Source organism: Salminus brasiliensis, chromosome 24 (genome assembly GCF_030463535.1).
Source record: "Salminus brasiliensis chromosome 24, fSalBra1.hap2, whole genome shotgun sequence".
NCBI classification, from domain to species: domain Eukaryota; kingdom Metazoa; phylum Chordata; class Actinopteri; order Characiformes; family Bryconidae; genus Salminus; species Salminus brasiliensis.
In genome coordinates this window covers 24,044,900-24,069,358 of record NC_132901.1, presented here as the reverse complement: position 1 = coordinate 24,069,358, position 24,459 = coordinate 24,044,900, and the positions used below count along the sequence as shown (strand labels likewise).

At 38.8% G+C, this 24,459-nt stretch overlaps 28 non-coding genes across 28 annotated transcripts; 15 read left to right on the top strand and 13 right to left on the bottom strand.

Annotated features, from left to right (window-relative positions):
* Nucleotides 1–221: 221 nt before the first annotated feature.
* Nucleotides 222–294, bottom strand: trnaf-gaa (transfer RNA phenylalanine (anticodon GAA)). The gene has a single exon. It is a non-coding gene; the product is annotated as a tRNA-Phe (tRNA).
* Nucleotides 295–902: 608 nt separating this feature from the next.
* trnaq-cug (transfer RNA glutamine (anticodon CUG)) lies at nucleotides 903–974 on the top strand. The gene has a single exon. It is a non-coding gene; the product is annotated as a tRNA-Gln (tRNA).
* Nucleotides 975–1,563: 589 nt separating this feature from the next.
* trnaf-gaa (transfer RNA phenylalanine (anticodon GAA)) lies at nucleotides 1,564–1,636 on the bottom strand. The gene has a single exon. It is a non-coding gene; the product is annotated as a tRNA-Phe (tRNA).
* A 1,215-nt stretch (nucleotides 1,637–2,851) lies between these two features.
* trnaq-cug (transfer RNA glutamine (anticodon CUG)) lies at nucleotides 2,852–2,923 on the top strand. Its single transcript has one exon. It is a non-coding gene; the product is annotated as a tRNA-Gln (tRNA).
* A 588-nt stretch (nucleotides 2,924–3,511) lies between these two features.
* trnaf-gaa (transfer RNA phenylalanine (anticodon GAA)) lies at nucleotides 3,512–3,584 on the bottom strand. The gene has a single exon. It is a non-coding gene; the product is annotated as a tRNA-Phe (tRNA).
* A 1,205-nt stretch (nucleotides 3,585–4,789) lies between these two features.
* Nucleotides 4,790–4,861, top strand: trnaq-cug (transfer RNA glutamine (anticodon CUG)). The gene has a single exon. It is a non-coding gene; the product is annotated as a tRNA-Gln (tRNA).
* Nucleotides 4,862–6,724: 1,863 nt separating this feature from the next.
* trnaq-cug (transfer RNA glutamine (anticodon CUG)) lies at nucleotides 6,725–6,796 on the top strand. Its single transcript has one exon. It is a non-coding gene; the product is annotated as a tRNA-Gln (tRNA).
* A 589-nt stretch (nucleotides 6,797–7,385) lies between these two features.
* Nucleotides 7,386–7,458, bottom strand: trnaf-gaa (transfer RNA phenylalanine (anticodon GAA)). The gene has a single exon. It is a non-coding gene; the product is annotated as a tRNA-Phe (tRNA).
* A 1,197-nt stretch (nucleotides 7,459–8,655) lies between these two features.
* On the top strand, nucleotides 8,656–8,727 carry trnaq-cug (transfer RNA glutamine (anticodon CUG)). Its single transcript has one exon. It is a non-coding gene; the product is annotated as a tRNA-Gln (tRNA).
* Nucleotides 8,728–9,062: 335 nt separating this feature from the next.
* trnaf-gaa (transfer RNA phenylalanine (anticodon GAA)) lies at nucleotides 9,063–9,135 on the bottom strand. The gene has a single exon. It is a non-coding gene; the product is annotated as a tRNA-Phe (tRNA).
* Nucleotides 9,136–10,322: 1,187 nt separating this feature from the next.
* trnaq-cug (transfer RNA glutamine (anticodon CUG)) lies at nucleotides 10,323–10,394 on the top strand. Its single transcript has one exon. It is a non-coding gene; the product is annotated as a tRNA-Gln (tRNA).
* A 335-nt stretch (nucleotides 10,395–10,729) lies between these two features.
* trnaf-gaa (transfer RNA phenylalanine (anticodon GAA)) lies at nucleotides 10,730–10,802 on the bottom strand. Its single transcript has one exon. It is a non-coding gene; the product is annotated as a tRNA-Phe (tRNA).
* A 600-nt stretch (nucleotides 10,803–11,402) lies between these two features.
* trnaq-cug (transfer RNA glutamine (anticodon CUG)) lies at nucleotides 11,403–11,474 on the top strand. The gene has a single exon. It is a non-coding gene; the product is annotated as a tRNA-Gln (tRNA).
* Nucleotides 11,475–12,063: 589 nt separating this feature from the next.
* trnaf-gaa (transfer RNA phenylalanine (anticodon GAA)) lies at nucleotides 12,064–12,136 on the bottom strand. The gene has a single exon. It is a non-coding gene; the product is annotated as a tRNA-Phe (tRNA).
* Nucleotides 12,137–13,321: 1,185 nt separating this feature from the next.
* Nucleotides 13,322–13,393, top strand: trnaq-cug (transfer RNA glutamine (anticodon CUG)). Its single transcript has one exon. It is a non-coding gene; the product is annotated as a tRNA-Gln (tRNA).
* A 335-nt stretch (nucleotides 13,394–13,728) lies between these two features.
* On the bottom strand, nucleotides 13,729–13,801 carry trnaf-gaa (transfer RNA phenylalanine (anticodon GAA)). The gene has a single exon. It is a non-coding gene; the product is annotated as a tRNA-Phe (tRNA).
* A 598-nt stretch (nucleotides 13,802–14,399) lies between these two features.
* Nucleotides 14,400–14,471, top strand: trnaq-cug (transfer RNA glutamine (anticodon CUG)). Its single transcript has one exon. It is a non-coding gene; the product is annotated as a tRNA-Gln (tRNA).
* A 1,021-nt stretch (nucleotides 14,472–15,492) lies between these two features.
* Nucleotides 15,493–15,564, top strand: trnaq-cug (transfer RNA glutamine (anticodon CUG)). Its single transcript has one exon. It is a non-coding gene; the product is annotated as a tRNA-Gln (tRNA).
* Nucleotides 15,565–16,834: 1,270 nt separating this feature from the next.
* trnaq-cug (transfer RNA glutamine (anticodon CUG)) lies at nucleotides 16,835–16,906 on the top strand. The gene has a single exon. It is a non-coding gene; the product is annotated as a tRNA-Gln (tRNA).
* Nucleotides 16,907–17,470: 564 nt separating this feature from the next.
* trnaf-gaa (transfer RNA phenylalanine (anticodon GAA)) lies at nucleotides 17,471–17,543 on the bottom strand. The gene has a single exon. It is a non-coding gene; the product is annotated as a tRNA-Phe (tRNA).
* Nucleotides 17,544–18,727: 1,184 nt separating this feature from the next.
* Nucleotides 18,728–18,799, top strand: trnaq-cug (transfer RNA glutamine (anticodon CUG)). Its single transcript has one exon. It is a non-coding gene; the product is annotated as a tRNA-Gln (tRNA).
* A 335-nt stretch (nucleotides 18,800–19,134) lies between these two features.
* trnaf-gaa (transfer RNA phenylalanine (anticodon GAA)) lies at nucleotides 19,135–19,207 on the bottom strand. Its single transcript has one exon. It is a non-coding gene; the product is annotated as a tRNA-Phe (tRNA).
* Nucleotides 19,208–19,815: 608 nt separating this feature from the next.
* trnaq-cug (transfer RNA glutamine (anticodon CUG)) lies at nucleotides 19,816–19,887 on the top strand. The gene has a single exon. It is a non-coding gene; the product is annotated as a tRNA-Gln (tRNA).
* Nucleotides 19,888–20,476: 589 nt separating this feature from the next.
* Nucleotides 20,477–20,549, bottom strand: trnaf-gaa (transfer RNA phenylalanine (anticodon GAA)). Its single transcript has one exon. It is a non-coding gene; the product is annotated as a tRNA-Phe (tRNA).
* A 1,167-nt stretch (nucleotides 20,550–21,716) lies between these two features.
* trnaq-cug (transfer RNA glutamine (anticodon CUG)) lies at nucleotides 21,717–21,788 on the top strand. Its single transcript has one exon. It is a non-coding gene; the product is annotated as a tRNA-Gln (tRNA).
* A 335-nt stretch (nucleotides 21,789–22,123) lies between these two features.
* On the bottom strand, nucleotides 22,124–22,196 carry trnaf-gaa (transfer RNA phenylalanine (anticodon GAA)). Its single transcript has one exon. It is a non-coding gene; the product is annotated as a tRNA-Phe (tRNA).
* A 608-nt stretch (nucleotides 22,197–22,804) lies between these two features.
* On the top strand, nucleotides 22,805–22,876 carry trnaq-cug (transfer RNA glutamine (anticodon CUG)). Its single transcript has one exon. It is a non-coding gene; the product is annotated as a tRNA-Gln (tRNA).
* A 589-nt stretch (nucleotides 22,877–23,465) lies between these two features.
* Nucleotides 23,466–23,538, bottom strand: trnaf-gaa (transfer RNA phenylalanine (anticodon GAA)). Its single transcript has one exon. It is a non-coding gene; the product is annotated as a tRNA-Phe (tRNA).
* Between the last annotated feature and the right edge of the window lie 921 nt (nucleotides 23,539–24,459).

Sequence of the window (24,459 nt, the reverse complement as noted above, 5' to 3'; positions counted from 1 at the left end):
TGGCTCCATAAAGGTCTTGTGTATTGTACTCCACTGCAGTCACAGTTCATTACAGTAAATATACAAACATTGAAAGCAAGTGAAAAGAGTGAAATCTCTTAATATAGGTCATTTACAATGTGTCTGCACCGAGTTAATTATTTTATTATTTTCTATTACAGAGAATTTCCCCACTGCGGGACTAATAAAGGACTATCTTAGGTACAAAAGACCACCCCTTCTGCCGAAACCCGGGATCGAACCAGGGACCTTTAGATCTTCAGTCTAACGCTCTCCCAACTGAGCTATTTCGGCTCGCAGGAGTTTTATGGTTGCGTTTTTGACGCGTCTAAGAATGGAAAAGTGTACAACCGTGAAGGTTCGACATCCTGAGATTCTTTTTTGGGGTACTGATCACAAGTTCTCTACTTGGGCCACAGTAGACCACGATAGTAGCCCGCCTCTCTGTGTCTCTGCTTTACAGGTAAATCTCACGTCATTCCAAATTTTAGGAAACGTTTATATTTATAAAAAAAAAAATTCAAACCAAATTTGTAAATAATGTTGAGCCTAATGTTGTTTTTAAATCCAAAAAGAAATCAATGTTTTTTTCTCTTTATCTCAAACGTTCAAACAAAAAATGAACAAACGAACAAAAAACTTTCGTTATTTCGTTAAGGTTATTTCTGAGTTAATACCAAATCACTTTTGTAAGTCGCTCTGGATAAGAGCTTCTGCTAAATGCCTTAAATGTAAATAAGTTGATTATCCTACAATAATACAATTGTTTAATATTTGAGTGTCCTGTGGTGTAGCAGTTCACACACGGGATGTGTAGATATTACATTAAGAGTCTGAACTAGTGTGCTTTATCTTAACGTGTAGCCTCTGTGGACGAGAAGCATGACCGTTGTGGGTGTACTGGTTCCATGGTGTAATGGTTAGCACTCTGGACTCTGAATCCAGCGATCCGAGTTCAAATCTCGGTGGGACTTGGTACTTTTGGGAAAAGTCTTGATGGAGACAGTTCACCCGAAATGTTTAGAGATTATATTTAACGCTTGAAATAGTGTGGAAAAGTCTTGGGCAAGTCTTGATAGATCCTGAACTGGCTCCATAAAGGTCTTGTGTATTGTACTCCACTGCAGTCGCAGTTCATTACAGTAAATATACAATTATTGAAAGTAAGTGAAAAGAGTGAAACCTCTTAATATAGGTCATTTACAATGTGTCTGCACCGAGTTAATTATTTTATTATTTTCTATTACCTTGGAGGCGATGCTGCTGGACACAGCGGTTCCATAGTGTAATGGTTAGCACTCTGGACTCTGAATCCAGCGATCCGATTTCAAATCTCGGTGGGACCTGCGGAAACCTTTTTAAGGTGGTGTGATTTCTTGTGTTTCACTTTCAGTTGTTGTAGAGTATTTTCTGCTTAGTCAACAAGACTGTCTTTCACCCCAAAACAGCATATTTTGGGGGGCAGTGAGCACAAGGTATCTAGTATAGACATAAAAATATGTGATGGTGAGTAATGCTTTAATGTAATGGGTAGAAGGCATGGGTACAAAACTACACCCCTTCTGCCGAAACCCGGGATCGAACCAGGGACCTTTAGATCTTCAGTCTAACGCTCTCCCAACTGAGCTATTTCGGCTTGCAGGAGTTCAATGGTTGCGTTTTTGACGCGTCTAAGAATGGAAAAGTGTACAACCGTGAAGGGTAGACATCCTGAGATGCTTTTTTGGGGTAGTGATCACAAGTTCTCTACTTGGGCCACAGTAGACCACGATAGTAGCCCGCCTCTCTGTGTCTCTGCTTTACAGGTAAATCTCACGTCATTCCACATTTTAGGAAATATTTATATGTATAAAAAAAATTTTCAAGCCAAATTTGTAAATAATGTTGAGCCTAATGTTGTTTTTAAAACCAAAAAGAAATCAATGTTTTTTTTCCACCTTTATCTGAAACGTTCAAACAAAAAACGAACAAACGAACAAAAAACTTTCGTATATATATATATATATATATATATATATATATATATATATATATATATATATATATATATATATATATATATATACATATATATACTTTTTCTAATAATGCAAAATAAATAAATAAGGGCCCGTCCTAAAGCAGTAATAAACATGATGCCTTAACTCACTGCTGATACAGATGGGCTGTATATTTAGCTATTACTCTTCGTTTTGGTTAGTGAATGTAGATAATTAGGTTGTATTTTTGTTTCTTTTTGTGGACAAAATATTTATTTGAATATGTTCTGATATTTTAATCACGTTTCCATCAAGAATGGACCAGCCCCTCCGTATTTGATGGCGATGGTCAAAAGCCGATCCGCACGGAGAGCCCTCCCAGCTTCAAGTACCGCTCGGCTCGACCCGCCATCCCTCAAAATCCATGTAAGACAAGTGGTGGAATGAACTTCCCCTGGGTGTCCGAACAGCAGAGTCGCTCGCTGTCTTCAAACCAGACTGAAGACCCTTCTTTTCTGAGAGCACTTGGGCCAATAGTAGAGCGGTCACCTTATTGACTTGTGTTTAGTAGAGTCTAAGATTAGAGGATCTTTAAATTTCGAGTCTATTCAAACTAGTTGAGGTTATTTCTGAGTTAAGAGCAAATGACTTTTGTAAGTCGCTCTGGATAAGAGCTTCTGCTAAATGCCTTAAATGTAAATGTAAATAAGTTGATTATCCTACAATAATACAATTGTTTAATATTTGAGTGTCCTGTGGTGTAGCAGTTCACACACGGGATGTGTAGATATTACATTAAGAGTCTGAACTAGTGTGCTTTATCTTAACGTGTAGCCTCTGTGGACGAGAAGCATGACCGTTGTGGGTGTACTGGTTCCATGGTGTAATGGTTAGCACTCTGGACTCTGAATCCAGCGATCCGAGTTCAAATCTCGGTGGGACCTGGTGCTTTTGGGAAAAGTCTTGATGGAGACAGTTCACCCGAAATGTTTAGAGATTATATTTAACGCTTGAAATAGTGTGGAAAAGTCTTGGGCAAGTCTTGATAGATCCTGAACTGGCTCCATAAAGGTCTTGTGTATTGTACTCCACTGCAGTCACAGTTCATTACAGTAAATATACAATTATTGAAAGTAAGTGAAAAGAGTGAAACCTCTTAATATAGGTCATTTACAATGTGTCTGCACCGAGTTAATTATTTTATTATTTTCTATTACCTTGGAGGCGATGCTGCTGAACACAGTGGTTCCATAGTGTAATGGTTAGCACTCTGGACTCTGAATCCAGCGATCCGATTTCAAACTCGGTGGGACCTGCGGAAACCTTTTTAAGGTGGTGTGATTTCTTGTGTTTCACTTTCAGTTGTTGTAGAGGATTTTCTGCTTAGTCAACAAGACTGTCTTTCACCCCAAAACAGCATATTTTGGGGGGCAGTGAGCACAAGGTATCTAGTATAGACATAAAAATATGTGATGGTGAGTAATGCTTTAATGTAATGGGTAGAAGGCATGGGTACAAAACTACACCCCTTCTGCCGAAACCCGGGATCGAACCAGGGACCTTTAGATCTTCAGTCTAACGCTCTCCCAACTGAGCTATTTCGGCTTGCAGGAGTTCAATGGTTGCGTTTTTGACGCGTCTAAGAATGGAAAAGTGTACAACCGTGAAGGGTAGACATCCTGAGATGCTTTTTTGGGGTAGTGATCACAAGTTCTCTACTTGGGCCACAGTAGACCACGGTAGTAGCCCGCCTCTCTGTGTCTCTGCTTTACAGGTAAATCTCACGTCATTCCACATTTTAGGAAATATTTATATGTATAAAAAAAATTTCCAAGCCAAATTTGTAAATAATGTTGAGCCTAATGTTGTTTTTAAAACCAAAAAGAAATCAATGTTTTTTTTCCCCCTTTATCTGAAACGTTCAAACAAAAAACGAACAAACGAACAAAAAACTTTCGTATATATATATATATATATATATATATATATATATATATATATATATATATATATATATATATATATACTTTTTCTAATAATGCAAAATAAATAAATAAATAAATAAGGGCCCGTCCTAAAGCAGTAATAAACATGATGCCTTAACTCACTGCTGATACAGATGGGCTGTTTATTTTGCTATTACTCTTCGTTTTGGTTAGTGAATGTAGATAATTAGGTTGTATTTTTGTTTCTTTTTGTGGACAAAATATTTATTTGAATATGTTCTGATATTTTAATCACGTTTCCATCAAGAACGGACCAGCCCCTCCGTATTTGATGGCGATGGTCAAAAGCCGATCCGCACGGAGAGCCCTCCCAGCTTCAAGTACCGCTCGGCTCGACCCGCCATCCCTCAAAATCCATGTAAGACAAGTGGTGGAATGAACTTCCCCTGGGTGTCCGAACAGCAGAGTCGCTCGCTGTCTTCAAACCAGACTGAAGACCCTTCTTTTCTGAGAGCACTTGGGCCAATAGTAGAGCGGTCACCTTATTGACTTGTGTTTAGTAGAGTCTAAGATTAGAGGATCTTTAAATTTCGAGTCTATTCAAACTAGTTGAGGTTATTTCTGAGTTAAGAGCAAATGACTTTTGTAAGTCGCTCTGGATAAGAGCTTCTGCTAAATGCCTTAAATGTAAATGTAAATAAGTTGATTATCCTACAATAATACAATTGTTTAATATTTGAGTGTCCTGTGGTGTAGCAGTTCACACACGGGATGTGTAGATATTACATTAAGAGTCTGAACTAGTGTGCTTTATCTTAACGTGTAGCCTCTGTGGACGAGAAGCATGAACGTTGTGGTTGTACTGGTTCCATGGTGTAATGGTTAGCACTCTGGACTCTGAATCCAGCGATCCGAGTTCAAATCTCGGTGGGACCTGATGCTTTTGGGAAAAGTCTTGATGGAGACAGTTCACCCGAAATGTTTAGAGATGATATTTAACGCTTGAAATAGTGTGGAAAAGTCTTGGGCAAGTCTTGATGGATCCTGAACTGGCTCCATAAAGGTCTTGTGTATTGTACTCCACTGCAGTCACAGTTCATTACAGTAAATATACAATTATTGAAAGTAAGTGAAAAGAGTGAAACCTCTTAATATAGGTCATTTACAATGTGTCTGCACCGAGTTAATTATTTTATTATTTTCTATTACCTTGGAGGCGATGCTGCTGGACACAGCGGTTCCATAGTGTAATGGTTAGCACTCTGGACTCTGAATCCAGCGATCCGATTTCAAATCTCGGTGGGACCTGCGGAAACCTTTTTAAGGTGGTGTGATTTCTTGTGTTTCACTTTCAGTTGTTGTAGAGGATTTTCTGCTTAGTCAACAAGACTGTCTTTCACCCCAAAACAGCATATTTTGGGGGGCAGTGAGCACAAGGTATCTAGTATAGACATAAAAATATGTGATGGTGAGTAATGCTTTAATGTAATGGGTAGAAGGCATGGGTACAAAACTACACCCCTTCTGCCGAAACCCGGGATCGAACCAGGGACCTTTAGATCTTCAGGCTAACGCTCTCCCAACTGAGCTATTTCGGCTTGCAGGAGTTCAATGGTTGCGTTTTTGACGCGTCTAAGAATGGAAAAGTGTACAACCGTGAAGGGTAGACATCCTGAGATGCTTTTTTGGGGTAGTGATCACAAGTTCTCTACTTGGGCCACAGTAGACCACGGTAGTAGCCCGCCTCTCTGTGTCTCTGCTTTACAGGTAAATCTCACGTCATTCCACATTTTAGGAAATATTTATATGTATAAAAAAAATTTTCAAGCCAAATTTGTAAATAATGTTGAGCCTAATGTTGTTTTTAAAACCAAAAAGAAATCAATGTTTTTTTTCCACCTTTATCTGAAACGTTCAAACAAAAAACGAACAAACGAACAAAAAACTTTCGTATATATATATATATATATATATATATATATATATATATATATATATATATATATATATATACATATATATACTTTTTCTAATAATGCAAAATAAATAAATAAGGGCCCGTCCTAAAGCAGTAATAAACATGATGCCTTAACTCACTGCTGATACAGATGGGCTGTATATTTAGCTATTACTCTTCGTTTTGGTTAGTGAATGTAGATAATTAGGTTGTATTTTTGTTTCTTTTTGTGGACAAAATATTTATTTGAATATGTTCTGATATTTTAATCACGTTTCCATCAAGAACGGACCAGCCCCTCCGTATTTGATGGCGATGGTCAAAAGCCGATCCGCACGGAGAGCCCTCCCAGCTTCAAGTACCGCTCGGCTCGACCCGCCATCCCTCAAAATCCATGTAAGACAAGTGGTGGAATGAACTTCCCCTGGGTGTCCGAACAGCAGAGTCGCTCGCTGTCTTCAAACCAGACTGAAGACCCTTCTTTTCTGAGAGCACTTGGGCCAATAGTAGAGTGGTCACCTTATTGACTTGTGTTTAGTAGAGTCTAAGATTAGAGGATCTTTAAATTTCGAGTCTATTCAAACTAGTTGAGGTTATTTCTGAGTTAAGAGCAAATGACTTTTGTAAGTCGCTCTGGATAAGAGCTTCTGCTAAATGCCTTAAATGTAAATGTAAATAAGTTGATTATCCTACAATAATACAATTGTTTAATATTTGAGTGTCCTGTGGTGTAGCAGTTCACACACGGGATGTGTAGATATTACATTAAGAGTCTGAACTAGTGTGCTTTATCTTAACGTGTAGCCTCTGTGGACGAGAAGCATGACCGTTGTGGGTGTACTGGTTCCATGGTGTAATGGTTAGCACTCTGGACTCTGAATCCAGCGATCCGAGTTCAAATCTCGGTGGGACCTGGTGCTTTTGGGAAAAGTCTTGATGGAGACAGTTCACCCGAAATGTTTAGAGATTATATTTAACGCTTGAAATAGTGTGGAAAAGTCTTGGGCAAGTCTTGATAGATCCTGAACTGGCTCCATAAAGGTCTTGTGTATTGTACTCCACTGCAGTCACAGTTCATTACAGTAAATATACAATTATTGAAAGTAAGTGAAAAGAGTGAAACCTCTTAATATAGGTCATTTACAATGTGTCTGCACCGAGTTAATTATTTTATTATTTTCTATTACCTTGGAGGCGATGCTGCTGGACACAGCGGTTCCATAGTGTAATGGTTAGCACTCTGGACTCTGAATCCAGCGATCCGATTTCAAATCTCGGTGGGACCTGCGGAAACCTTTTTAAGGTGGTGTGATTTCTTGTGTTTCACTTTCAGTTGTTGTAGAGTATTTTCTGCTTAGTCAACAAGACTGTCTTTCACCCCAAAACAGCATATTTTGGGGGGCAGTGAGCACAAGGTATCTAGTATAGACATAAAAATATGTGATGGTGAGTAATGCTTTAATGTAATGGGTAGAAGGCATGGGTACAAAACTACACCCCTTCTGCCGAAACCCGGGATCGAACCAGGGACCTTTAGATCTTCAGTCTAACGCTCTCCCAACTGAGCTATTTCGACTTGCAGGAGTTCAATGGTTGCGTTTTTGACGCGTCTAAGAATGGAAAAGTGTACAACCGTGAAGGGTAGACATCCTGAGATGCTTTTTTGGGGTAGTGATCACAAGTTCTCTACTTGGGCCACAGTAGACCACGGTAGTAGCCCGCCTCTCTGTGTCTCTGCTTTACAGGTAAATCTCACGTCATTCCACATTTTAGGAAATATTTATATGTATAAAAAAAATTTCCAAGCCAAATTTGTAAATAATGTTGAGCCTAATGTTGTTTTTAAAACCAAAAAGAAATCAATGTTTTTTTTCCCCCTTTATCTGAAACGTTCAAACAAAAAACGAACAAACGAACAAAAAACTTTCGTATATATATATATATATATATATATATATATATATATATATATATATATATATATATATACTTTTTCTAATAATGCAAAATAAATAAATAAATAAATAAGGGCCCGTCCTAAAGCAGTAATAAACATGATGCCTTAACTCACTGCTGATACAGATGGGCTGTTTATTTTGCTATTACTCTTCGTTTTGGTTAGTGAATGTAGATAATTAGGTTGTATTTTTGTTTCTTTTTGTGGACAAAATATTTATTTGAATATGTTCTGATATTTTAATCACGTTTCCATCAAGAACGGACCAGCCCCTCCGTATTTGATGGCGATGGTCAAAAGCCGATCCGCACGGAGAGCCCTCCCAGCTTCAAGTACCGCTCGGCTCGACCCGCCATCCCTCAAAATCCATGTAAGACAAGTGGTGGAATGAACTTCCCCTGGGTGTCCGAACAGCAGAGTCGCTCGCTGTCTTCAAACCAGACTGAAGACCCTTCTTTTCTGAGAGCACTTGGGCCAATAGTAGAGTGGTCACCTTATTGACTTGTGTTTAGTAGAGTCTAAGATTAGAGGATCTTTAAATTTCGAGTCTATTCAAACTAGTTGAGGTTATTTCTGAGTTAAGAGCAAATGACTTTTGTAAGTCGCTCTGGATAAGAGCTTCTGCTAAATGCCTTAAATGTAAATGTAAATAAGTTGATTATCCTACAATAATACAATTGTTTAATATTTGAGTGTCCTGTGGTGTAGCAGTTCACACACGGGATGTGTAGATATTACATTAAGAGTCTGAACTAGTGTGCTTTATCTTAACGTGTAGCCTCTGTGGACGACAAGCATGAACGTTGTGGGTGTACTGGTTCCATGGTGTAATGGTTAGCACTCTGGACTCTGAATCCAGGGATCCGAGTTCAAATCTCGGTGGGACCTGGTGCTTTTGGGAAAAGTCTTGATGGAGACAGTTCACCCGAAATGTTTAGAGATGATATTTAACGCTTGAAATAGTGTGGAAAAGTCTTGGGCAAGTCTTGATGGATCCTGAACTGGCTCCATAAAGGTCTTGTGTATTGTACTCCACTGCAGTCACAGTTCATTACAGTAAATATACAAACATTGAAAGCAAGTGAAAAGAGTGAAATCTCTTAATATAGGTCATTTACAATGTGTCTGCACCGAGTTAATTATTTTATTATTTTCTATTACAGAGAATTTCACCACTGCGGGACTAATAAAGGACTATCTTAGGTACAAAAGACCACCCCTTCTGCCGAAACCCGGGATCGAACCAGGGACCTTTAGATCTTCAGTCTAACGCTCTCCCAACTGAGCTATTTCGGCTTGCAGGAGTTCAATGGTTGCGTTTTTGACGCGTCTAAGAATGGAAAAGTGTACAACCGTGAAGGGTAGACATCCTGAGATGCTTTTTTGGGGTAGTGATCACAAGTTCTCTACTTGGGCCACAGTAGACCACGGTAGTAGCCCGCCTCTCTGTGTCTCTGCTTTACAGGTAAATCTCACGTCATTCCACATTTTAGGAAATATTTATATGTATAAAAAAAATTTCCAAGCCAAATTTGTAAATAATGTTGAGCCTAATGTTGTTTTTAAAACCAAAAAGAAAGCAATGTTTTTTTTCCCCCTTTATCTGAAACGTTCAAACAAAAAACGAACAAACAAACAAAAAACTTTCGTATATATATATATATATATATATATATATATATATATATATATATATATACTTTTTCTAATAATGCAAAATAAATAAATAAATAAATAAGGGCCTGTCCTAAAGCAGTAATAAACATGATGCCTTAACTCACTGCTGATACAGATGGGCTGTTTATTTTGCTATTACTCTTCGTTTTGGTTAGTGAATGTAGATAATTAGGTTGTATTTTTGTTTCGTTTTGTGGACAAAATATTTATTTGAATATGTTCTGATATTTTAATCACGTTTCCATCAAGAACGGACCAGCCCCTCCGTATTTGATGGCGATGGTCAAAAGCCGATCCGCACGGAGAGCCCTCCCAGCTTCAAGTACCGCTCGGCTCGACCCGCCATCCCTCAAAATCCATGTAAGACAAGTGGTGGAATGAACTTCCCCTGGGTGTCCGAACAGCAGAGTCGCTCGCTGTCTTCAAACCAGACTGAAGACCCTTCTTTTCTGAGAGCACTTGGGCCAATAGTAGAGTGGTCACCTTATTGACTTGTGTTTAGTAGAGTCTAAGATTAGAGGATCTTTAAATTTCGAGTCTATTCAAACTAGTTGAGGTTATTTCTGAGTTAAGAGCAAATGACTTTTGTAAGTCGCTCTGGATAAGAGCTTCTGCTAAATGCCTTAAATGTAAATGTAAATAAGTTGATTATCCTACAATAATACAATTGTTTAATATTTGAGTGTCCTGTGGTGTAGCAGTTCACACACGGGATGTGTAGATATTACATTAAGAGTCTGAACTAGTGTGCTTTATCTTAACGTGTAGCCTCTGTGGACGAGAAGCATGAACGTTGTGGGTGTACTGGTTCCATGGTGTAATGGTTAGCACTCTGGACTCTGAATCCAGCGATCCGAGTTCAAATCTCGGTGGGACCTGATGCTTTTGGGAAAAGTCTTGATGGAGACAGTTCACCCGAAATGTTTAGAGATGATATTTAACGCTTGAAATAGTGTGGAAAAGTCTTGGGCAAGTCTTGATGGATCCTGAACTGGCTCCATAAAGGTCTTGTGTATTGTACTCCACTGCAGTCACAGTTCATTACAGTAAATATACAAACATTGAAAGCAAGTGAAAAGAGTGAAATCTCTTAATATAGGTCATTTACAATGTGTCTGCACCGAGTTAATTATTTTATTATTTTCTATTACAGAGAATTTCCCCACTGCGGGACTAATAAAGGACTATCTTAGGTACAAAAGACCACCCCTTCTGCCGAAACCCGGGATCGAACCAGGGACCTTTAGATCTTCAGTCTAACGCTCTCCCAACTGAGCTATTTCGGCTCGCAGGAGTTTTATGGTTGCGTTTTTGACGCGTCTAAGAATGGAAAAGTGTACAACCGTGAAGGGTCGACATCCTGAGATTCTTTTTTGGGGTACTGATCACAAGTTCTCTACTTGGGCCACAGTAGACCACGATAGTAGCCCGCCTCTCTGTGTCTCTGCTTTACAGGTAAATCTCACGTCATTCCAAATTTTAGGAAACGTTTATATTTATAAAAAAAAAAATTCAAACCAAATTTGTAAATAATGTTGAGCCTAATGTTGTTTTTAAATCCAAAAAGAAATCAATGTTTTTTTCTCTTTATCTCAAACGTTCAAACAAAAAACGAACAAAAAACTTTCGTTATTTCGTTAAGGTTATTTCTGAGTTAATACCAAATCACTTTTGTAAGTCGCTCTGGATAAGAGCTTCTGCTAAATGCCTTAAATGTAAATAAGTTGATTATCCTACAATAATACAATTGTTTAATATTTGAGTGTCCTGTGGTGTAGCAGTTCACACACGGGATGTGTAGATATTACATTAAGAGTCTGAACTAGTGTGCTTTATCTTAACGTGTAGCCTCTGTGGACGAGAAGCATGACCGTTGTGGGTTTACTGGTTCCATGGTGTAATGGTTAGCACTCTGGACTCTGAATCCAGCGATCCGAGTTCAAATCTCGGTGGGACCTGGTGCTTTTGGGAAAAGTCTTGATGGAGACAGTTCACACGAAATGTTTAGAGATGATATTTAACGCTTGAAATAGTGTGGAAAAGTCTTGGGCAAGTCTTGATAGATCCTGAACTGGCTCCATAAAGGTCTTGTGTATTGTACTCCACTGCAGTCACAGTTCATTACAGTAAATATACAATTATTGAAAGTAAGTGAAAAGAGTGAAACCTCTTAATATAGGTCATTTACAATGTGTCTGCACCGAGTTAATTATTTTATTATTTTCTATTACCTTGGAGGCGATGCTGCTGGACACAGCGGTTCCATAGTGTAATGGTTAGCACTCTGGACTCTGAATCCAGCGATCCGATTTCAAATCTCGGTGGGACCTGCGGAAACCTTTTTAAGGTGGTGTGATTTCTTGTGTTTCACTTTCAGTTGTTGTAGAGGATTTTCTGCTTAGTCAACAAGACTGTCTTTCACCCCAAAACAGCATATTTTGGGGGGCAGTGAGCACAAGGTATCTAGTATAGACATAAAAATATGTGATGGTGAGTAATGCTTTAATGGAATGGGTAGAAGGCATGGGTACAAAACTACACCCCTTCTGCCGAAACCCGGGATCGAACCAGGGACCTTTAGATCTTCAGTCTAACGCTCTCCCAACTGAGCTATTTCGGCTTGCAGGAGTTCAATGGTTGCGTTTTTGACGCGTCTAAGAATGGAAAAGTGTACAACCGTGAAGGGGAGACATCCTGAGATGCTTTTTTGGGGTAGTGATCACAAGTTCTCTATTTGGGCCACAGTAGACCACGGTAGTAGCCCGCCTCTCTGTGTCTCTGCTTTACAGGTAAATCTCACGTCATTCCACATTTTAGGAAATATTTATATGTATAAAAAAAAATTTCAAGCCAAATTTGTAAATAATGTTGAGCCTAATGTTGTTTTTAAAACCAAAAAGAAATCAATGTTTTTTTTCCCCCTTTATCTGAAACGTTCAAACAAAAAACGAACAAACGAACAAAAAACTTTCGTATATATATATATATATATATATATATATATATATATATATATATATACTTTTTCTAATAATGCAAAATAAATAAATAAATAAATAAGGGCCCGTCCTAAAGCAGTAATAAACATGATGCCTTAACTCACTGCTGATACAGATGGGCTGTTTATTTTGCTATTACTCTTCGTTTTGGTTAGTGAATGTAGATAATTAGGTTGTATTTTTGTTTCTTTTTGTGGACAAAATATTTATTTGAATATGTTCTGATATTTTAATCACGTTTCCATCAAGAACGGACCAGCCCCTCCGTATTTGATGGCGATGGTCAAAAGCCGATCCGCACGGAGAGCCCTCCCAGCTTCAAGTACCGCTCGGCTCGACCCGCCATCCCTCAAAATCCATGTAAGACAAGTGGTGGAATGAACTTCCCCTGGGTGTCCGAACAGCAGAGTCGCTCGCTGTCTTCAAACCAGACTGAAGACCCTTCTTTTCTGAGAGCACTTGGGCCAATAGTAGAGTGGTCACCTTATTGACTTGTGTTTAGTAGAGTCTAAGATTAGAGGATCTTTAAATTTCGAGTCTATTCAAACTAGTTGAGGGTATTTCTGAGTTAAGAGCAAATGACTTTTGTAAGTCGCTCTGGATAAGAGCTTCTGCTAAATGCCTTAAATGTAAATGTAAATAAGTTGATTATCCTACAATAATACAATTGTTTAATATTTGAGTGTCCTGTGGTGTAGCAGTTCACACACGGGATGTGTAGATATTACATTAAGAGTCTGAACTAGTGTGCTTTATCTTAACGTGTAGCCTCTGTGGACGAGAAGCATGAACGTTGTGGGTGTACTGGTTCCATGGTGTAATGGTTAGCACTCTGGACTCTGAATCCAGCGATCCGAGTTCAAATCTCGGTGGGACCTGATGCTTTTGGGAAAAGTCTTGATGGAGACAGTTCACCCGAAATGTTTAGAGATGATATTTAACGCTTGAAATAGTGTGGAAAAGTCTTGGGCAAGTCTTGATGGATCCTGAACTGGCTCCATAAAGGTCTTGTGTATTGTACTCCACTGCAGTCACAGTTCATTACAGTAAATATACAAACATTGAAAGCAAGTGAAAAGAGTGAAATCTCTTAATATAGGTCATTTACAATGTGTCTGCACCGAGTTAATTATTTTTTTATTTTCTATTACAGAGAATTTCCCCACTGCGGGACTAATAAAGGACTATCTTAGGTACAAAAGACCACCCCTTCTGCCGAAACCCGGTATCGAACCAGGGACCTTTAGATCTTCAGTCTAACGCTCTCCCAACTGAGCTATTTCGGCTCGCAGGAGTTTTATGGTTGCGTTTTTGACGCGTCTAAGAATGGAAAAGTGTCCAACCGTGAAGGGTCGACATCCTGAGATTCTTTTTTGGGGTACTGATCACAAGTTCTCTACTTGGGCCACAGTAGACCACGATAGTAGCCCGCCTCTCTGTGTCTCTGCTTTACAGGTAAATCTCACGTCATTCCAAATTTTAGGAAACGTTTATATTTATAAAAAAAAAATATTCAAACCAAATTTGTAAATAATGTTGAGCCTAATGTTGTTTTTAAATCCAAAAAGAAATCAATGTTTTTTTCTCTTTATCTCAAACGTTCAAACAAAAAACGAACAAAAAACTTTCGTTATTTCGTTAAGGTTATTTCTGAGTTAATACCAAATGACTTTTGTAAGTCGCTCTGGATAAGAGCTTCTGCTAAATGTAAATGTAAATAAGTTGATTATCCTACAATAATACAATTGTTTAATATTTGAGTGTCCTGTGGTGTAGCAGTTCACACACGGGATGTGTAGATATTACATTAAGAGTCTGAACTAGTGTGCTTTATCTTAACGTGTAGCCTCTGTGGACGAGAAGCATGAACGTTTTGGGTGTACTGGTTCCATGGTGTAATGGTTAGCACTCTGGACTCTGAATCCAGCGATCCGAGTTCAAGTCTCGGTGGGACCTGATGCTTTTGGGAAAAGTCTTGATGGAGACAGTTCACCCGAAATGTTTAGAGATGATATTTAACGCTTGAAATAGTGTGGAAAAGTCTTGGGCAAGTCTTGATGGATCCTGAACTGGCTCCATAAAGGTCTTGTGTATTGTACTCCACTGCAGTCACAGTTCATTACAGTAAATATACAAACATTGAAAGCAAGTGAAAAGAGTGAAATCTCTTAATATAGGTCATTTACAATGTGTCTGCACCGAGTTAATTATTTTATTATTTTCTATTACAGAGAATTTCCCCACTGCGGGACTAATAAAGGACTATCTTAGGTACAAAAGACCACCCCTTCTGCCGAAACCCGGGATCGAACCAGGGACCTTTAAATATTCAGTCTAACGCTCTCCCAACTGAGCTATGTCGGCTCGCAGTAATTTTATGGTTGCGTTTTTGACGCGTCTAAGAATGGAAAAGTGTACAACCGTGAAGGGTCGACATCCTGAGATTCTTTTTTGGGGTACTGATCACAAGTTCTCTACTTGGGCCACAGTAGACCACGATAGTAGCCCGCCTCTCTGTGTCTCTGCTTTACAGGTAAATCTCACGTCATTCCAAATTTTAGGAAACGTTTATATTTATAAAAAAAATATTCAAACCAAATTTGTAAATAATGTTGAGCCTAATGTTGTTTTTAAATCCAAAAAGAAATCAATGTTTTTTTCTCTTTATCTCAAACGTTCAAACAAAAAACGAACAAACGAACAAAAAACTTTCGTTATTTCGTTAAGGTTATTTCTGAGTTAATACCAAATCACTTTTGTAAGTCGCTCTGGATAAGAGCTTCTGCTAAATGCCTTAAATGTAAATGTAAATAAGTTGATTATCCTACAATAATACAATTGTTTAATATTTGAGTGTCCTGTGGTGTAGCAGTTCACACACGGGATGTGTAGATATTACATTAAGAGTCTGAACTAGTGTGCTTTATCTTAACGTGTAGCCTCTGTGGACGAGAAGCATGACCGTTGTGGGTGTACTGGTTCCATGGTGTAATGGTTAGCACTCTGGACTCTGAATCCAGCGATCCGAGTTCAAATCTCGGTGGGACCTGGTGCTTTTGGGAAAAGTCTTGATGGAGACAGTTCACCCGAAATGTTTAGAGATTATATTTAACGCTTGAAATAGTGTGGAAAAGTCTTGGGCAAGTCTTGATAGATCCTGAACTGGCTCCATAAAGGTCTTGTGTATTGTACTCCACTGCAGTCACAGTTCATTACAGTAAATATACAATTATTGAAAGTAAGTGAAAAGAGTGAAACCTCTTAATATAGGTCATTTACAATGTGTCTGCACCGAGTTAATTATTTTATTATTTTCTATTACCTTGGAGGCGATGCTGCTGGACACAGCGGTTCTATAGTGTAATGGTTAGCACTCTGGACTCTGAATCCAGCGATCCGATTTCAAATCTCGGTGGGACCTGCGGAAACCTTTTTAAGGTGGTGTGATTTCTTGTGTTTCACTTTCAGTTGTTGTAGAGGATTTTCTGCTTAGTCAACAAGACTGTCTTTCACCCCAAAACAGCATATTTTGGGGGGCAGTGAGCACAAGGTATCTAGTATAGACATAAAAATATGTGACGGTGAGTAATGCTTTAATGTAATGGGTAGAAGGCATGGGTACAAAACTAAACCCCTTCGGCCGAAACCCGGGATCGAACCAGGGACCTTTAGATCTTCAGGCTAACGCTCTCCCAACTGAGCTATTTCGGCTTGCAGGAGTTAAATGGTTGCGTTTTTGACGCGTCTAAGAATGGAAAAGTGTACAACCGTGAAGGGTAGACATCCTGAGATGCTTTTTTGGGGTAGTGATCACAAGTTCTCTACTTGGGCCACAGTAGACCACGATAGTAGCCCGCCTCTCTGTGTCTCTGCTTTACAGGTAAATCTCACGTCATTCCAAATTTTAGGAAACGTTTATATTTATAAAAAAAAAAATTCTAACCAAATTTGTAAATAATGTTGAGCCTAATGTTGTTTTTAAATCCAAAAAGAAATCAATGTTTTTTTCTCTTTATCTCAAACGTTCAAACAAAAAACGAACAAACGAACAAAAAACTTTCGTTATTTCGTTAAGGTTATTTCTGAGTTAATACCAAATCACTTTTGTAAGTCGCTTTGGATAAGAGCTTCTGTTAAATGCCTTAAATGTAAATAAGTTGATTATCCTACAATAATACAATTGTTTAATATTTGAGTGTCCTGTGGTGTAGCAGTTCACACACGGGATGTGTAGATATTACATTAAGAGTCTGAACTAGTGTGCTTTATCTTAACGTGTAGCCTCTGTGGACGAGAAGCATGACCGTTGTGGGTGTACTGGTTCCATGGTGTAATGGTTAGCACTCTGGACTCTGAATCCAGCGATCCGAGTTCAAATCTCGGTGGGACCTGGTGCTTTTGGGAAAAGTCTTGATGGAGACAGTTCACCCGAAATGTTTAGAGATTATATTTAACGCTTGAAAAAGTGTGGAAAAGTCTTGGGCAAGTCTTGATAGATCCTGAACTGGCTCCATAAAGGTCTTGTGTATTGTACTCCACTCTACAATTATTGAAAGCAAGTGAAAAGAGTGAAACCTCTTAATATAGGTCATTTACAATGTGTCTGCACCGAGTTAATTATTTTATTATTTTCTATTACCTTGGAGGCGATGCTGCTGGACACAGCGGTTCCATAGTGTAATGGTTAGCACTATGGACTCTGAATCCAGCGATCAGATTTCAAATCTCGGTGGGACCTGCGGAAACCTTTTTAAGGTGGTGTGATTTCTTGTGTTTCACTTTCAGTTGTTGTAGAGGATTTTCTGCTTAGTCAACAAGACTGTCTTTCACCCCAAAACAGCATATTTTGGGGGGCAGTGAGCACAAGGTATCTAGTATAGACATAAAAATATGAGATGGTGAGTAATGCTTTAATGTAATGGGTAGAAGGCATGGGTACAAAACTACACCCCTTCTGCCGAAACCCGGGATCGAACCAGGGACCTTTAGATCTTCAGTCTAACGCTCTCCCAACTGAGCTATTTCGGCTTGCAGGAGTTCAATGGTTGCGTTTTTGACGCGTCTAAGAATGGAAAAGTGTACAACCGTGAAGGGTAGACATCCTGAGATGCTTTTTTGGGGTAGTGATCACAAGTTCTCTACTTGGGCCACAGTAGACCACGGTAGTAGCCCGCCTCTCTGTGTCTCTGCTTTACAGGTAAATCTCACGTCATTCCACATTTTAGGAAATATTTATATGTATAAAAAAAATTTTCAAGCCAAATTTGTAAATAATGTTGAGCCTAATGTTGTTTTTAAAACCAAAAAGAAATCAATGTTTTTTTTCCCCCTTTATCTGAAACGTTCAAACAAAAAACGAACAAACGAACAAAAAACTTTCGTATATATATATATATATATATATATATATATATATATATATACATACTTTTTCTAATAATGCAAAATAAATAAATAAATAAATAAGGGCCCGTCCTAAAGCAGTAATAAACATGATGCCTTTACATCACTGCTGATACAGATGGGCTGTTTATTTTGCTATTACTCTTCGTTTTGGTTAGTGAATGTAGATAATTAGGTTGTATTTTTGTTTCTTTTTGTGGACAAAATATTTATTTGAATATGTTCTGATATTTTAATCACGTTTCCATCAAGAACGGACCAGCCCCTCCGTATTTGATGGCGATGGTCAAAAGCCGATCCGCACGGAGAGCCCTCCCAGCTTCAAGTACCGCTCGGCTCGACCCGCCATCCCTCAAAATCCATGTAAGACAAGTGGTGGAATGAACTTCCCCTGGGTGTCCGAACAGCAGAGTCGCTCGCTGTCTTCAAACCAGACTGAAGACCCTTCTTTTCTGAGAGCACTTGGGCCAATAGTAGAGTGGTCACCTTATTGACTTGTGTTTAGTAGAGTCTAAGATTAGAGGATCTTTAAATTTCGAGTCTATTCAAACTAGTTGAGGTTATTTCTGAGTTAAGAGCAAATGACTTTTGTAAGTCGCTCTGGATAAGAGCTTCTGCTAAATGCCTTAAATGTAAATGTAAATAAGTTGATTATCCTACAATAATACAATTGTTTAATATTTGAGTGTCCTGTGGTGTAGCAGTTCACACACGGGATGTGTAGATATTACATTAAGAGTCTGAACTAGTGTGCTTTATCTTAACGTGTAGCCTCTGTGGACGAGAAGCATGACCGTTGTGGGTGTACTGGTTCCATGGTGTAATGGTTAGCACTCTGGACTCTGAATCCAGCGATCCGAGTTCAAATCTCGGTGGGACATGATGCTTTTGGGAAAAGTCTTGATGGAGACAGTTCACCCGAAATGTTTAGAGATGATATTTAACGCTTGAAATAGTGTGGAAAAGTCTTGGGCAAGTCTTGATGGATCCTGAACTGGCTCCATAAAGGTCTTGTGTATTGTACTCCACTGCAGTCACAGTTCATTACAGTAAATATACAAACATTGAAAGCAAGTGAAAAGAGTGAAATCTCTTAATATAGGTCATTTACAATGTGTCTGCACCGAGTTAATTATTTAATTATTTTCTATTACAGAGAATTTCCCCACTGCGGGACTAATAAAGGACTATCTTAGGTACAAAAGACCACCCCTTCTGCCGAAACCCGGGATCGAACCAGGGACCTTTAGATCTTCAGTCTAACGCTCTCCCAACTGAGCTATTTCGGCTCGCAGGAACTTTATGTTTGCGTTTTTGACGCGTCTAAGAATGGAAAAGTGTACAACCGTGAAGGGTCGACATCCTGAGATTCTTTTTTGGGGTACTGATCACAAGTTCTCTACTTGGGCCACAGTAGACCACGATAGTAGCCCGCCTCTCTGTGTCTCTGCTTTACAGGTAAATCTCACGTCATTCCAAATTTTAGGAAACGTTTATATTTATAAAAAAAAAAATTCTAACCAAATTTGTAAATAATGTTGAGCCTAATGTTGTTTTTAAATCCAAAAAGAAATCAATGTTTTTTTCTCTTTATCTCAAACGTTCAAACAAAAAACGAACAAACGAACAAAAAACTTTCGTTATTTCGTTAAGGTTATTTCTGAGTTAATACCAAATCACTTTTGTAAGTCGCTCTGGATAAGAGCTTCTGCTAAATGCCTTAAATGTAAATAAGTTGATTATCCTACAATAATACAATTGTTTAATATTTGAGTGTCCTGTGCTGTAGCAGTTCACACACGGGATGTGTAGATATTACATTAAGAGTCTGAACTAGTGTGCTTTATCTTAACGTGTAGCCTCTGTGGACGAGAAGCATGAACGTTGTGGGTGTACTGGTTCCATGGTGTAATGGTTAGCACTCTGGACTCTGAATCCAGCGATCCGAGTTCAAATCTCGGTGGGACCTGGTGCTTTTGGGAAAAGTCTTGATGGAGACAGTTCACCCGAAATGTTTAGAGATTATATTTAACGCTTGAAAAAGTGTGGAAAAGTCTTGGGCAAGTCTTGATAGATCCTGAACTGGCTCCATAAAGGTCTTGTGTATTGTACTCCACTGCAGTCACAGTTCATTACAGTAAATATACAATTATTGAAAGCAAGTGAAAAGAGTGAAACCTCTTAATATAGGTCATTTACAATGTGTCTGCACCGAGTTAATTATTTTATTATTTTCTATTACCTTGGAGGCGATGCTGCTGGACACAGCGGTTCCATAGTGTAATGGTTAGCACTCTGGACTCTGAATCCAGCGATCCGATTTCAAATCTCGGTGGGACCTGCGGAAACCTTTTTAAGGTGGTGTGATTTCTTGTGTTTCACTTTCAGTTGTTGTAGAGGATTTTCTGCTTAGTCAACAAGACTGTCTTTCACCCCAAAACAGCATATTTTGGGGGGCAGTGAGCACAAGGTATCTAGTATAGACATAAAAATATGTGATGGTGAGTAATGCTTTAATGGAATGGGTAGAAGGCATGGGTACAAAACTACACCCCTTCTGCCGAAACCCGGGATCGAACCAGGGACCTTTAGATCTTCAGTCTAACGCTCTCCCAACTGAGCTATTTCGGCTTGCAGGAGTTCAATGGTTGCGTTTTTGACGCGTCTAAGAATGGAAAAGTGTACAACCGTGAAGGGTAGACATCCTGAGATGCTTTTTTGGGGTAGTGATCACAAGTTCTCTACTTGGGCCACAGTAGACCACGGTAGTAGCCCGCCTCTCTGTGTCTCTGCTTTACAGGTAAATCTCACGTCATTCCACATTTTAGGAAATATTTATATGTATAAAAAAAATTTTCAAGCCAAATTTGTAAATAATGTTGAGCCTAATGTTGTTTTTAAAACCAAAAAGAAATCAATGTTTTTTTTCCCCCTTTATCTGAAACGTTCAAACAAAAAACGAACAAACGAACAAAAAACTTTCGTATATATATATATATATATATATATATATACTTTTTCTAATAATGCAAAATAAATAAATAAATAAATAAGGGCCCGTCCTAAAGCAGTAATAAACATGATGCCTTAACTCACTGCTGATACAGATGGGCTGTTTATTTTGCTATTACTCTTCGTTTTGGTTAGTGAATGTAGATAATTAGGTTGTATTTTTGTTTCTTTTTGTGGACAAAATATTTATTTGAATATGTTCTGATATTTTAATCACGTTTCCATCAAGAACGGACCAGCCCCTCCGTATTTGATGGCGATGGTCAAAAGCCGATCCGCACGGAGAGCCCTCCCAGCTTCAAGTACCGCTCGGCTCGACCCGCCATCCCTCAAAATCCATGTAAGACAAGTGGTGGAATGAACTTCCCCTGGGTGTCCGAACAGCAGAGTCGCTCGCTGTCTTCAAACCAGACTGAAGACCCTTCTTTTCTGAGAGCACTTGGGCCAATAGTAGAGTGGTCACCTTATTGACTTGTGTTTAGTAGAGTCTAAGATTAGAGGATCTTTAAATTTCGAGTCTATTCAAACTAGTTGAGGTTATTTCTGAGTTAAGAGCAAATGACTTTTGTAAGTCGCTCTGGATAAGAGCTTCTGCTAAATGCCTTAAATGTAAATGTAAATAAGTTGATTATCCTACAATAATACAATTGTTTAATATTTGAGTGTCCTGTGGTGTAGCAGTTCACACACGGGATGTGTAGATATTACATTAAGAGTCTGAACTAGTGTGCTTTATCTTAACGTGTAGCCTCTGTGGACGAGAAGCATGACCGTTGTGGGTGTACTGGTTCCATGGTGTAATGGTTAGCACTCTGGACTCTGAATCCAGCGATCCGAGTTCAAATCTCGGTGGGACCTGATGCTTTTGGGAAAAGTCTTGATGGAGACAGTTCACCCGAAATGTTTAGAGATGATATTTAACGCTTGAAATAGTGTGGAAAAGTCTTGGGCAAGTCTTGATGGATCCTGAACTGGCTCCATAAAGGTCTTGTGTATTGTACTCCACTGCAGTCACAGTTCATTACAGTAAATATACAAACATTGAAAGCAAGTGAAAAGAGTGAAATCTCTTAATATAGGTCATTTACAATGTGTCTGCACCGAGTTAATTATTTAATTATTTTCTATTACAGAGAATTTCCCCACTGCGGGACTAATAAAGGACTATCTTAGGTACAAAAGACCACCCCTTCTGCCGAAACCCGGGATCGAACCAGGGACCTTTAGATCTTCAGTCTAACGCTCTCCCAACTGAGCTATTTCGGCTCGCAGGAACTTTATGGTTGCGTTTTTGACGCGTCTAAGAATGGAAAAGTGTACAACCGTGAAGGGTCGACATCCTGAGATTCTTTTTTGGGGTACTGATCACAAGTTCTCTACTTGGGCCACAGTAGACCACGATAGTAGCCCGCCTCTCTGTGTCTCTGCTTTACAGGTAAATCTCACGTCATTCCAAATTTTAGGAAACGTTTATATTTATAAAAAAAAAAATTCTAACCAAATTTGTAAATAATGTTGAGCCTAATGTTGTTTTTAAATCCAAAAAGAAATCAATGTTTTTTTCTCTTTATCTCAAACGTTCAAACAAAAAACGAACAAACGAACAAAAAACTTTCGTTATTTCGTTAAGGTTATTTCTGAGTTAATACCAAATCACTTTTGTAAGTCGCTCTGGATAAGAGCTTCTGCTAAATGCCTTAAATGTAAATAAGTTGATTATCCTACAATAATACAATTGTTTAATATTTGAGTGTCCTGTGCTGTAGCAGTTCACACACGGGATGTGTAGATATTACATTAAGAGTCTGAACTAGTGTGCTTTATCTTAACGTGTAGCCTCTGTGGACGAGAAGCATGAACGTTGTGGGTGTACTGGTTCCATGGTGTAATGGTTAGCACTCTGGACTCTGAATCCAGCGATCCGAGTTCAAATCTCGGTGGGACCTGGTGCTTTTGGGAAAAGTCTTGATGGAGACAGTTCACCCGAAATGTTTAGAGATTATATTTAACGCTTGAAAAAGTGTGGAAAAGTCTTGGGCAAGTCTTGATAGATCCTGAACTGGCTCCATAAAGGTCTTGTGTATTGTACTCCACTGCAGTCACAGTTCATTACAGTAAATATACAATTATTGAAAGCAAGTGAAAAGAGTGAAACCTCTTAATATAGGTCATTTACAATGTGTCTGCACCGAGTTAATTATTTTATTATTTTCTATTACCTTGGAGGCGATGCTGCTGGACACAGCGGTTCCATAGTGTAATGGTTAGCACTCTGGACTCTGAATCCAGCGATCCGATTTCAAATCTCGGTGGGACCTGCGGAAACCTTTTTAAGGTGGTGTGATTTCTTGTGTTTCACTTTCAGTTGTTGTAGAGGATTTTCTGCTTAGTCAACAAGACTGTCTTTCACCCCAAAACAGCATATTTTGGGGGGCAGTGAGCACAAGGTATCTAGTATAGACATAAAAATATGTGATGGTGAGTAATGCTTTAATGGAATGGGTAGAAGGCATGGGTACAAAACTACACCCCTTCTGCCGAAACCCGGGATCGAACCAGGGACCTTTAGATCTTCAGTCTAACGCTCTCCCAACTGAGCTATTTCGGCTTGCAGGAGTTCAATGGTTGCGTTTTTGACGCGTCTAAGAATGGAAAAGTGTACAACCGTGAAGGGTAGACATCCTGAGATGCTTTTTTGGGGTAGTGATCACAAGTTCTCTACTTGGGCCACAGTAGACCACGGTAGTAGCCCGCCTCTCTGTGTCTCTGCTTTACAGGTAAATCTCACGTCATTCCACATTTTAGGAAATATTTATATGTATAAAAAAAATTTTCAAGCCAAATTTGTAAATAATGTTGAGCCTAATTTTGTTTTTAAAACCAAAAAGAAATCAATGTTTTTTTTCCCCCTTTATCTGAAACGTTCAAACAAAAAACGAACAAACGAACAAAAAACTTTCGTATATATATATATATATATATATATATATACTTTTTCTAATAATGCAAAATAAATAAATAAATAAATAAGGGCCCGTCCTAAAGCAGTAATAAACATGATGCCTTAACTCACTGCTGATACAGATGGGCTGTTTATTTTGCTATTACTCTTCGTTTTGGTTAGTGAATGTAGATAATTAGGTTGTATTTTTGTTTCTTTTTGTGGACAAAATATTTATTTGAATATGTTCTGATATTTTAATCACGTTTCCATCAAGAACGGACCAGCCCCTCCGTATTTGATGGCGATGGTCAAAAGCCGATCCGCACGGAGAGCCCTCCCAGCTTCAAGTACCGCTCGGCTCGACCCGCCATCCCTCAAAATCCATGTAAGACAAGTGGTGGAATGAACTTCCCCTGGGTGTCCGAACAGCAGAGTCGCTCGCTGTCTTCAAACCAGACTGAAGACCCTTCTTTTCTGAGAGCACTTGGGCCAATAGTAGAGTGGTCACCTTATTGACTTGTGTTTAGTAGAGTCTAAGATTAGAGGATCTTTAAATTTCGAGTCTATTCAAACTAGTTGAGGTTA